We start from the raw sequence: 13,666 nt of genomic DNA, 5'->3' as shown, positions 1-13,666 counted from the left end.
CCAACCCTAACCCCAATCTAACCCTTAAACTAACCCTAAATCTAACCCTAGCCCCAACTCTAACCCTAATTTAACCCTTAAACTAACCCTAAATCTAACCCTAGCCCCAACCCTAACCCCTAACCCTAATCTAACCCTAATCTGGCCCTAGCCCCAACCCTAACCCCTAACCCTAACCATCGAAATTAACCATAGAAAATTATTCAATGAAAATGCTTTTCGATGGAAAAGCAATTCAATTAATATTTTTCGATGGAAAGGTGTTCGATGGAAAGACCAGATAAGCTTTAAACAGGTACGGAGTGGGTCTTAAAGTGTCACTATGGTGCCAAGGAGGCAAACCCACTGTGGATACCTTTTTCTTCTTGGGTGGCTTGATAACATTGACCCAGGTTTCTTGGCACTGTCTAATAGGGCGAGTTGCCATTGAGACAGTTTAGTTAGGTGCTGCCAATGGATTGAGTTGGAGTCAAGACATTTGGGTTGGGTTGACATGGTGCAGCGTTTCAATGGGTCCTGCATCAGTGATCGGCTGGAGTGAGCTGAAGAACAGAAATGCAATGGTCAAGTCAGTGGAAGACCCGAATTCTGTAGACATTGCAGTATGGCTTAAAGAAATGCATGATCTGGCTGACATGGAAAGAGTTCTTTACCGTAGAGAAAGGAAAATGGCATTGTTTGAAAAGATATGGGGTAAATTCCTTACATTATGCTAGCTAACTAAGTGTAAATGTGAACTTCGACGTCTGGAGGTAGTTAATAAGAAATGGATTTGTTTTATTGTATTATTTCATTACAATATTGGAATATATTACCTGTTTCTTTATTATGTTATACTTTGTATATATTTTAAACTAAAAGAAAATTATCAAAAAAGAAAGAAAAAAGAAAGTGAGCCTTATTATCAGAGCTCACTTTCTGAGGTATAAGTGGCAGCTTCATTGTGCGTTACAAAAATAAAAAGCCCTGAATTGCTTTTGGTCCGTCCGCCCCACCCCCGACCCCTGTAGATCCCCATGGAGCTATGAACATTTTGTTGTATGGCCACTGTCTGCCATGTTGGAGTGGAGTTGATCGGGTTTCCGGGGAACGAAGTAAAACAATGTGGCCAGTGTTACTGTGGCCTGGATGTGGCTTCTTTTTGTTCCTTATGTTATGTTAAAAACTTAATCAAATTTGAATAAAAAAATAAAAGGCCCCAGATTCCCTACTCGCACAGACGGCATTGTGTCACAGTTCCTACTTAAAATTATAATTGGTTATTTATAACGCGCTTAATACCCAGAGGTTTCGAAGCACAGAACCGGAGATCGAACCTGTGTTGCTCCGCACCGTCTTGCTTCCAAGGCGAGCATGTTGCCCCTGAGCTATCCTCCCGAGACTTGGTCAAAGCACACCTCACAGTAGTTCCCAGTACAGCCTATGAATGTCCACATATCCCATCATCACTTCACATCTTCCAGGAACAATAAATAACCTGCTAATCAGTACTGGGAGCCTGTCAAAGTCACCAAAGGCAGAATTAAAAACCTTGGCAGTTTTATGTGTCCCCCCCCCCCCTTCGCAACTAACGGAGGGGACCCCTTGTGTTTAGGAATAAAAACTCCTTGTTCAGGGGCATAGTTATTGGATGTCCTTTGAACATAACAGTCCCTCTCGCCCTCATTCTCTCTTCTCCGCATAAGCAAGTTGTCCTGTAATAACATGTCACGCTGTAGTCACCTCAGCTGAGCAATTAAACTCACCCTGAGAGTGGTGTAGAGCTGGGGGAGCCAGGGAATTCATGGGTAGGTCCGAGCCCAGGGATCAGGCCTGGCTCTAGATGCCTACTACGGGCCAAGTCCAGCAAAAGAAAATGCAGTCCTGGGGCCCTCTCGGCACCCGAACCGCCATCACGGATAAACATTAAGAGGGCCGAAATCTTGCACATGAATACCCTGTGCTTAAAATGTAACCCAGTTCATCGGGTGGCCAAAATGCAGGACTATTTTGTTGCTGAAAGAGATTGTTAGAAAGTTCAACGAGCCCGCTAACATAGTGGGCCCAGATGCACAACATCTTTTGGCGAAGTTTTATGAACATTTGTAGTAACCGTTTCAGGTTCATTCAAATGCGTTCATTTATTAAAGTTGGTCATTTTTGGGGAGGAGGTATAGAATGTAATTATATTATATTAAGCAAGCCCCTTTATTCTTCAAGGTTATTTCATACAATCGCCACAAAATATCTATGGGCTAGAAGCCAATTTGGAAAAGACATGACCATATTAACGCTATACATGAGTCTGGGGAGGTAAACCATTACCAACTGGACTATAGAATCGGAGAGCTTTGTTATGGCTTATCAAGGCTTTCTATGGAAGAGATGGTTCACTGGCTAACCCCGGAGCAGGCCACAGAGGTATTGCGGCCTTCGCTGTCACTATGGACTCAGGACAACAGATTCTGAGCCCCCTCTCCTCTCGGGTGCGGTGGTGTCAGGGTACACGGTCAGCCACACTGTTCTGACTTGTCCCCTTCAGAGTTGGCTGCTGTGGGGTGAAATGTAGCCCCTGAATGCTAGAAATCAAGAGGCCAGAGTCATTTGTAAAAGCCCACAGAGATATAAGGCCAGTACAGAAATGATGGTGTCAGACATAAGGCCTACTGAACCTAAATCACCAAGGAAAGAAAGTGGGCTTTAAAATCAAAGTGCAAAGATATGTGCAAAGCATTTCAGGAAGGAAAAGACAGACAGGTGGCTGACAACATATAAAGAAACAGCAGTGTGTACAGTATATGCAATGGAATACTAGATTGTGCTCCAAGCTGCTAAAGTGAAACGGAGCCCATTGCATGCAAAATAAATAAAAGAATGTCACTTTCATTTTTCCGTCATCCAAATTGACAGCATGCGAAGAGAAATGCTTACGAGATCTTTAAAGCTTGAATATGGTGTTCTCATTTAACAGCCTTATACACATGGACAATTCAGAAGTAATACGCATGCATTTTGAAACTGTTTGCCTTATAAGATGTCATTTAATATTGCAATTGGGTGTGAGTTTAAAAGGCCATTTTGCAGCTGGGTACATGGACTGTCATTTCTCCCAACATGAAACTAGCCTTGAGACCCTTCCCTCTGCTGCCCTGAAGACACAGACCTGGTTGTCATCATCAATCAGAGCCATTATTTAAATATATATATAAATAAATACCTAGGCTTAGATCGAAAACATGTTGAAGACCAGATAAGCCTGTGTCTGTTTATGCAGCAGTAGTGACCTTGAGGTCACAATTCCCATAAAATGTCCATGAAGAGTTGCTGTCAGGGCCTCACATGCCTTGAAGGAAGAAGCGAACACAGACCAGGCTCTGCTTAGTCACATGTCTAAGGAGACATTAAACTGGAGAAACAAGGGTGGGGGCCGGAGTGAAAGAGGGTGAAACTGCAGTTTGATTAAATGGGAGAAATACATTTTATTGCATGAAAAGGGCAGCGTGCAAGTCACAATGGTCATTCCAGACTTTTATTAAAGGTGACAGTCACCCCCTTTTAACCATGCTAAAACAACTTCGGTGTGATAAACATAACTAAAGTTATTAATAAAAATGAGATTTGGGCCTTCCCTTGATTCCGAGAAAATTGGTATGAGTGGGCAGGTCATAATTAACATGGGGACTGTAAAGTGGCATATTTTTTACTGATATGGCTCCTGAGTAGATGAAGAAAAACTGTATCTCTGCATAGGAAGGGCGTGCTGACTTCAGACTAGCCTTATCTTATTCACCCTAAAATGTAGTTCTCAAAAATATATTCATATATGTAAAGTTTTGAAAATGTAGGGTACTTGCCATGTTGAGAGATTTTTCAGTACGAAACATGACCGAGCCCATCTGTCAAAGTGGGATGATGAAGCTTTCTCCTCCCACAGCTCTCCCAAATCACTCCCCCATACCCTTGTCCTAGTAGCGCACAGGTGGGAGGTGGGTAGTGAAAACCAGTCAATCCCTTTCGCGATAATCATGACAAGTTTTTGATGTCATTTGCCCTATAAATAAATCAGTTTGCATTAGAACTGGACTTCTTCCACTTTTTCTACTTATTCCTGCTGCTGAAATCTGGCGAAAAACATCCCAGCAGAGAGGCCTAAACCTTGCATTGGAGACAGGAACCAGGAGACATAGAAGCTGATTGGGACCCCTTGGAGGATTCAGAGGAGATCCTTTACTGGCCCCTTGCTGTCCCAGCGGTGCGCTGATGTTCCCCGATACCCAGTTAAAGGCTTCTGCTGTAGGTAGAACTGCCCCAAAGTCATAGATTGTGTAGGCCCTATATTTTTCAAGCATTGTTTTAGTTATTTCCCCATTCAAAAATATCCTGGTCGGCTGTGTAGATCCCTAGCATATTTAATCAAAGTAAATCAATTAATTCCCCTAAGGTGATCACGGGATGGGTACTGTTGGCATTCAAAACCAACAATCTTTTCCCAGTGTGTTTTGAACCGGTATAGGGTGCAAAAAGAAATTCCCCATTGATCCCCTTCAGTTTAAATCAGAAGGGGAAGCCTGGTAGTGCCTTTGCATATGCAAGGTGCAAAACGAAATTGCCCTTGTGTACTCATTGTGCTCTGACCAAAACCCAAAGCCCTTCCTGTTCTTTTTAGGTGTGGCGAAACTAATTTCCCATTGCTTTTCTTTCTTTCATATTGTCTCTGTGATCAACACCCCAAATCTGATGTTCTCGTTGTTTCCCACTCTCTGCCACTGTCCTGCCATTCAGAGGAGTTAAGTCTGATTGATGGTTGGAGGGTGAGGGTTGCTGGGAGAACAGTATTCTGACCCAAATCTGCAATCAGTGTGTGTGTGTTGAATATGCTCTTTTTCTGTATTGGTGGGTGATTTAAAAGGAAATGATTGTGACTGCATATCTCTGTATTGGTGCTTTACGGAAGTAATTTTGTTCTTGTGTTGCCACAGCGTTGGTGGCTGAAGTTAATCTATTTGTGAAATTTAGTCGGAAAAAACTATTAAATATTTATATATTTTAAATACACACCGGCCTGGTTCCTAGTCCATTGTGGCACCAGGTATTTGTTGTGGTTGGGTGCAAGACGGGTTGGAGGCCTTACCACAGTGAACCAAACAAAAACTAAAAGTGCTTTATTGTGTGCCACATTCATTGTGGGGAAAGGAACTCCCTGAGTTGGGTGTGACCGTGTAATAAACCGCGATAATGCCAGTCTCTGCCAAGCCAGCTCCGCCACACCCATGTTGGCTGACATTTGGTTCTGAGTTAAACCCACTGCAACAGCACAGCCCATAGATCTGCTACTGACATGCTGGTCTCTGGGTCGCAACGTTTCCAGGTTCATTGCATTGCGCTCTCTTTCTTCCTCTGTCTCGCTTGCCTCTGTTCTGCCCCCTGCTCCTTTACTTAGGCTTTCCTTCTTCTGTCCTGCTTGGGCAGCCCTTCCCTCTTCGATACTTGACGGCATCTTCATCTTCAGCTGCTGAAAGCTGTTGCTTCACCCTGCCGCTTCAAGGATCCTCTTATTACCAAGTCCATCAGTCTTGTTCAGCCTTTGTGAAGATTGCCCGGTCTCCTTATTTATTTATTTAATTCATTTATTGTATTTGTTGATAGCGCCTAGACCCGGAGGTATCTCCTTGCCATCCCAATGCTCAAACCTGTTTGGGTGGTTGCTGCTGTCGGGATTTGTCAGGTACATCTGCCCCCCCAGGTATCCCCACTTACTTTTTGAGTGCAGTCAGAGGTGGGGCCTATCTTGGTGGACTAAAGCCCTGAGTACACCCACACAGATTAGCAAATGAGACCACTGCATTCTGAGCTGCGCTGACCCCAATACTGCACTGTATCACAACGCGCAAGTGCATGCAAGCACATCAGGCTGAGAGCACTGTAAATGATAGTGGAGGTAACTAATGAGTGTTTGCAACACACTAGTGGGGCGCAGGTTATGTGAGCTGCTGCCTGGTTGCATTGAATAAGGGTTTATGAAGGGCATTAGGGCCGCATTGTTTTTTCATATTTGGGCATTTCTTCCCATTTTTCCCACGCGGCGCAGGCAAAATGGAAAGAAATGCCGAAAAATAAATAGGACGGGAAGTGGGGCAACGGCCTTCCTTGGTCAGTCGTAGCTGCAGCACGCCAGTCTTCTGCACCTCCCATTCTGACCCTCTTCACTCCGGAAGCAGCCTTAAAGAGAGCTGATAGGATACAGGGGCAAATGCCTCTACCATCAGCCTCCTCAAGGCTGCTCTGTTGACTCCCGGTTCTGCCCCCAGCCGATCGTGTTGTCTGGGGGCTGGACAGGAAGTGGTGTGTGGGCGGGCCTGTATGCAGCGTATGGTACGCTGCTTTTTTTTGTTTCTTTTGCTCTCTTCGCCTCTACGCAATCATGGACTGCATAGTACTGGGTAGCCATGGTGCGACTCGTGGCAGGCCTGTGCCTTCTGGGAGTACCAGCCGAACCGAGGGTCAGGCGGGAGCCCCCGTTTGAGTCCGGGCCTCGCCAGGCTCGCCCATCTCCAGATTGATGCCACTGTGCGGAGAAAGGAAGACATTCATCACCTGGATGTTTAACTGAAGACCCAAAGTAAAATAAACAGCGATGACAGACAAACACCATATGGCTGCCATTGGACCCAAATTAAACTGGGGGCTAGATGGGGAGAGGAGTCCAAAATGGCCCTGCTTGCATAAGGGTTCGGCTTTTGAGGCCCTTAAGCCGGCAGATGGTCTGGAGGAGGTAAGCTGAGGTAGAGGACACACAGGCCCCTTACTCTCCCTCCCACACCATCAGAAATATGTTTCTTATTTTCAGATAATCGCCATATCATGATTGCCTCGCTCAGGCCTTCAACAGTCTCAAGCTACATGTAACAGCTCTTGCCAACTTTTAATAGGAATGACAGCCCAAGCTAAGCATTCATTGTACGTCTAAGAAAAACAAATTGACTTTGACAGCTCAGGCCTTGAAGTGTTTGTTCTGCCTTCAAAAATCAGTTCTGCCGTGGAACACGATAATCCGAAAAGCGACTTGGCAGGGGAGCCCATCCGCGTTCCGCTCAGGAGCCCCCTGGCGTCGCTGACTTGCAGTGTTTTTTTCTCTGTTTCCTTACGTCTTTCACGCGAGAAATCTTCAAAAAGGTCTTCCAAACTCGAGCCCTTGTTTCTTTTCTTCACGGGCTACGGAAGCCCGCACTGTTTTCCTTTGCAAGTGAGCATTCTTTTGAGAGATCGGTTTGCAGATCTCCATCTTGAATTTAAAGAGCCATTGGCGCTGAGTGTAATCAGGTTAGGCTCCTTAACCGCCATCTTGATTGCGTGCAACACTGGCATTGAGTATATATCGTGCCAGGCTACGTTTACTGCTCTCTGTGGATTTTTTCTAGTTCTGCTTTCCGTTGGAGCTGTAAGGACATTCATGTATGTGGAACTGCACATTAGGCCTCCTTACAAGTTCGGCGATAGCCTTGCCGGCAAAACCGGCAGGCTGCCGGCGAACTTGCGAATTTCATCGGGTGCCCGAGCATGGGCAATTACTCGGTCATTATGGCCCAGCCTGACCCGGTATTTGCCTTGTCCCGGGCACCGGTAAAAAATGCTCCCCATTCCCTTTGAGTCCCGTAGGACTCAATGGGAATGGGGAGGCCGGATGCACCGGCACCGTTCAGAATGGTGCCGGTGCATCCGACATGCTCTGCTCGCGGGTGCCAGTTCACCCACCAGGTCCAACCTGGCGGGCAAAAAGGCACCTTTCGGTCCGGTAACCACGGTACCAGCAGGCTTACCGGTACCGTAGTTAACGGACCGGCAAACTGGTATAAACCTGAATACCAACAGTGATCACAGTCTCCGATTACCTTGAGATTGGTTCCTAGATCAGTTATTACAGCCCGCCACATGTACTTCATGCTGCAAAGCTACTTTACACATTCATGGATGCCTACACTTGTTCTTGGGCAAAGCAGCTTTCAAGTTTTGCTCTACAGTCCTTCATAACAGCTTTTCAACCTCCTGTGATGAAGTCCCCTGCCTAGATATCTAATGGGGTGGCAAAAAAAGCTGGGTACCCCCAAGCTGTAGGATGATGGCTCTAGAAGAACTATGTGGGTGATCCCATTATCACCCTCTCTTATGCCTTACCTAAGGTAGGAGGCCTTCACATGGACAACGACGAAGACTTTGGATGTCCAAGGAACACATCTGTTCAGGAAGAGGCGCCAGTCCTCCACATGCCAGAAGTACTGCCGTCCCAGTACCAAGCATTCCCATGCTTTCAGTCAACAAATTGATATGGGGTCTGTTTCATTGGTCTTTAGGGCTGACAGTGCAGAAGGGTACTATGTTTCCCCAGGCTTCCTACAGAGACCCTCACCCTCTCCAGACATGAGCATGATTGGTAGTACAAGCCCTTTGAGGAACCAGAGCCTTGAAGTTGACTAATCAGGCAGCGTGCAGATCATCTCTCTCACGCAATGCAAGTGGACCCTCACAAAGACATCAGAGGCCCTCTCAGAATTTCTCTGCGAGGCCCACGCAGCACTCACATAGACCAAAACATTGAAAATGAACTTCTCTACGCAACTGCCCCGGGACCCCGAGTACTATCAATGCACAAAAATCAATCTTTCTGTGTAACCTGCTCGCGAAGCCCACATAGCTTTAATGAACAAACTCTACTTCAAGTTCATGACGACAAAAAGGACACATCACTTACACATCTCACATGTACAGAAATGCAAAAGGGCTCTTTCCTCGCTTATCCTTAATGCACATTTCCAATACAAAAATAATATGCACTTCAGAGTTCAGCCAGGACAGAGCGGCATGTGGAGAGGCCAGCAGCACCCTGAGAGCAGATTTAAAATCCAAAATGGTGGATTACCCTTTTGTGAGTTTGATCCAACCCCACAGCTCTCCAGTCATTACAGGCAAGCTTGCTTAGTATTACCAATGACAGAGGATTTACAACACTATGTAAGCCCAGCCTCTTTTTAGCATGTGTGGGTGTTAGGAGTAGGAGCTGAAGAGAGTGGGATTATCAAGGAGACAGGAGAGAGAGGGAGTACAGAGGCTGCTTGAGAAGAACAAGTTACTTACCCCTGGTAATGTTCTTTCGACTGGATGTTCCTCCAACGTATTCCTCATCTTTGACATCTTAATGTACAGCTTCAGCTGCTTCGGAAAACCTTTTTTTTTTCGGCAAAGGGCACACTGCGTCGATGGCGTTGAGTCGATGTCCCTCGAAGGCCTCCGACGAGAGTGACATTATCGGAGAACATTATAGCACGCACAGCGCCTGTTGGCCTCAGTTCTGTTTTTCCTCCTCCTCATGCAGCAGAGATGCCCATAGATACAGGCATGACAGTACTTGGTGGAGCGGAAGCTGTAATAGCATGGGAATTTCAACAGATGGGTAGGAGGGGAGGGCAATGAGGAATACGTTGGAGGAACATCCAGTCGAAAGAACGTTACCAGGGGTAAGTAACTTGTCCTTTGAATGGATTGTGTCCTCCAACGTATACCTCATCTTTGACAGACTCCCAAAGCAGTATTAGAATTTGGAGGAGGGTGTAGAATTTATATATATATTAAACATTTTCCAGGGCAGAACAAAGTACTGCTTTGCCAAAAGCAAGATCTTGAGAATGGGAAGCATCCAGAGCATAATGCTTTGTAAACGTGTGTATTGATGACCACGTTGCAGCATCACAGATATTCTTTATAGGAACTCCCCTTTGAAAGGCTGTAGATGTGGCCATGCCCCTGGTGGAATGAGCCTGCAAACCTTCAGGAGGGTCTTTCCCTGCCAGACCGTAGCACTCAGAAATAGCCAAAATGATCCACCTAGAAAACGTTTGCTTGGTAACAGCTTGACCCAGTTTGTGTCCTGTATACCCTATGAATAGTTGATCATCAAACCATAATTTGGATGTTCTCGAAATAAAAAAGCCTAGAGCTTTACTAGGCTCCAACCTATGAAGTCTTTCTTCCTGCTTACCAGGGTGACGAGGGTTGGAAAGAAAGACAATATTCTGGTTAAAATGAAACATCAAAACGATTTTCAGTAAAAATAAAGGTTTGACCTTCAAGACAACTTTGTCCTTTGTCCTTGTAGAAGACTGTCTGTGTGCTGATGTGAGAGCAATCAATAAAATGGTTTTAAAGGTTACCAACCTTAGAGGACATGTGTGCAGGAGCTCAAAGGGTAGGCACATTAGAAACTTTAAGACCAGATTTAGGTCCCAAACCGGACCCTGGAAAGGAGATGAAGGATACACATTAGTGAGTCCTTTCAGGAATTGAGCTACCAGTGGGATTTTGAAATAAGAGCATTCCTCTGACAAGTGCTTAAAAATGGACAGCGCTGCTGGATAGCCTTTATTGGTACCAATTTGGAGTCCCGAACTGGCGAAATATAGAATGAAGGACATTACGTCCAGCGTTTTACACAGAAAAGGATCCACATTCTTTTCCTTGCACCAGTTGCAAAACTTGTTCCAACGACAAGGATTTTGTTGCTGGTCTTCTAGCTGACAGCAACACCTCCATAATGCCATTTGGGAGGTCGCAATCCTTAGATCTCAACCTTTCAGAAACCAAGCGTGAAGGTTGAGGATGTTGACCTCTGGATGGAGAACCTGACCCTCGTCTCTATCTCTATGGAAGACATATTGCAGGACAGATGGACATGTCTAGAAGGTCCCGTGTACCACGTCCTCCTGGCCCAATCCTGGACAATTAGGATAATGCACTTCCCAAACTTTCTCAACCTCCTGATCACGTGAGGAATGCCGGAGACTGGATGAAACGCGTACAGGAGTGGAAACTCCCAGTCCACTATGAACGCATCTCCCAGAGCTCCTCTTGGGGGAAATTCCCTTGAGCAATATCTTTCGCATTTCTGGTTGACCTCGGTCGCGAACAGATCTACTTGAGGGGTTCCCCAAAGGGTGAAGATCTCTTGAAGGACTTCCTGAGCTAGTTCCCACTCGTGGGAGACTGTGCTCTGCCTGTTCAGAGTGTCCGCGTCGTGTTCTTCTCTCCGGCTAGGTGAACTGCCGATAGGGAGATTCCTTCTTGCATTTCCCAAAACCAGAGCTGCATTGCCTCTCTGCACAGTGGTAGTGACCCTACACCTCCTCTCTTGTTGAGGTAGTACATGGTCACTGTGTGGTCCGTCATTATCAGGACATTCTTTCCCCGTACAGAGGGCATGAAGGCCTTCAGCGCTAGTCTGATTGCCCTCCGCTCTAACAGGTTGATATCTATTTTGAACTCCAATGGAGGCCAACGACCGCTGATGGTGAAATTGTTGGTATGGGCTCCCCACCTTGTGAGTGAGGTGTCCGTCACTACTGTTATCTCCGGCTCTGGTTGCCAAAATGGTTCTCCTTTCAAGATGTTCTCCCAACAGGCCCACCACTGAAGATCCAGTGCAACTCTGCTTGGGATTTGTAGGAGATCTGACATCCTTTGTGAGAATTGTGACCACTGGGTCCTGAGAGCCCACTGAAGAGATCTCATTCTCAGGCAAGCCTCTGGCACCAGATAAATGAAGGACGCCATGAGGCCGAGCAACCTCCGAAAATTGGAGGCCGGTAGACGCTCGGCATTCTGGAATTTTGTCACCATCTGCAGAATGTCTTGAGCCCTCACCTCTCGTGGTGAGGCTTTTCCCAGGGATGCATCCAGAACTGCTCGGATAAATTGGAGTCTTTGTGATGGTATCATGTGAGACTTCCTGAAGTTGAGGGAGAAGCCCAGCCTGTGAAAGGAGTGCGAAGTGGAGTTGAGATGTTCCAGGGCCTGTTCTGGGGAACTGGCCCTGATTAACCAATCGTCCACGTAGGGGTAGACTTGAACCCCCCCTCTCTTGAGACTCACTGCCACTACCGCCATTAGCTTGCTGAAAACCATCGGGCGGAGGTCAGCCCAAATAGCAGAACCCCGAAACTGATAATGAGACCCATCAACAGTGAACCTCAGATACTTTCTGTGCTTGTGATGGATCGGCACATGAAAGTAAGCATCCTGAAGGTCCAATTATACCATCCAATCCTGAAGCTGGAGGTCCTGAAGGATCTGACAAAGAGTTACCATCTTGAAGTTGTCCTTCATGAGGAACTTGTTCAAGTCTCTTAAGTCCAAGATGGGTCTCAATCCTCTGTCCTTCTTTGGAATTAGAAAATATGGGGAGTACCAACCCTTATTCCTCCCTGCTACAGGTACTGGTTCTATAGCACATTTCTCTAGCAGGGTTAAAATTTCCTGCATAAGGAGCAGATCTGGAACTTTCAAAGAGTTGTTCCCCGGAGGATGACTCTGAGGTTTTTGCAGGAAAGGTAGACAGTAACCTTGGGCAACTGTTTCCAATGCCCAAGCATCTGAAGTAATAGCCTGCCATTCTGTCAGATGCAGTGATAACCTGCCTCCTACTGCAGTCTTGTGTACGATCTGGGGCAGCTGACGCAGTGGCTGAAGGTAAGGCAGCCGCTGCTGTTGCAGTCTTAGTACCTCTCCCCCGTCCACCACAGGGGAATTTTCTATGTCCTCTTTGAGCTGGCTGTCCTCTGCCCTTTCCGAATGCGGAATAATAGCGAAAGAACCTACCCCTCCAGGGCGCACCTGTTGGGCGGTTTGGAGTTTGACTTATTGCAGCTCCAAGGGATTTTGCCGCGGCCTTGGAAGTTTGCAGCTTCTCCAAACTTTCATCAGCTTCAATTCCAAATAAATGTGTGCTGTCAAATGGCATGTTGAGAAGTCTGGACTGTACCTCTAGGACAAATCATCCTGACTTCTGCAACCAAGAAAATTTGCGGATTACTGTACTAGCCGGCATGGCTCTGCTGATGCTGTCAACAGAGTCGAGATCAGTCTGGAGGGATTCGCACATAGCATCCTTCCCATCCTTCACAAGGTTAAGGAACCTGTCTCGCACCTCCCCTTCAGGGATATGGTCAGCCGCCATCGAAATACATTCCCAAAGGGTGTGGGTAAATCTCGCTAGTGTGCACGTGGCAGATTTTAAAGCCATACTGCCGGCTGAGAAAACCTTCTTAGCCATGGCATCATAGCATTTATCATCCCTGTCCTGCGGTATCGTGGGATAGGCATTCTGTCTTCCTGAAGAATTGGCCACCTGCACTACTAGGCTTTCTGGTGTAGGATGCTTTGATAGGTACAGAGGATCAGAACTAGACGCTCTGTATTTGGCTGTAAGCCTCTTATTTAAGGCAGGGACAACTTCAGGTGTTTCCCAATTGAAAGTCACTCTTCTCTGCAAAGCTTGATGAAATGGGACAATTGGGTCCACCTGTGGCCCTTTGTCCAATATGTCTGATAAATCATCCTGTTCAAAAACAGGTGTGGGCCTGGACCATCCCATATACTCCATGACCCTTGTCATTAGTTGTCTATACATGACCTCAGCATGATCTCCTGGATCTACCTTACCAAAATCAATTTCAGGAGAAGCATCAGTACCACTTGCCTCATGTGGACATTCCTGAAAGTTTTTTATGCAAGACTCTTTGGATATGAGTTCTTCCGGTACAGAAGGAGTCCCATATTGGAGACCAAATGGTCTTTCTTCTTCAGAGGACTCCTCTGTGTCTTCATAAATTGAAGAGAATGTTTTGAAGTACTCTGAGCGAGG

This window comes from Ambystoma mexicanum, chromosome 14 (assembly GCF_040938575.1).
Source record: "Ambystoma mexicanum isolate Mex_15411 chromosome 14, UKY_AmexF1_1, whole genome shotgun sequence".
NCBI classification, from domain to species: Eukaryota; Metazoa; Chordata; class Amphibia; order Caudata; family Ambystomatidae; genus Ambystoma; species Ambystoma mexicanum.
The sequence above is the reverse complement of the archived record's forward strand: the minus strand, read 5'-3'. Positions refer to the sequence as shown.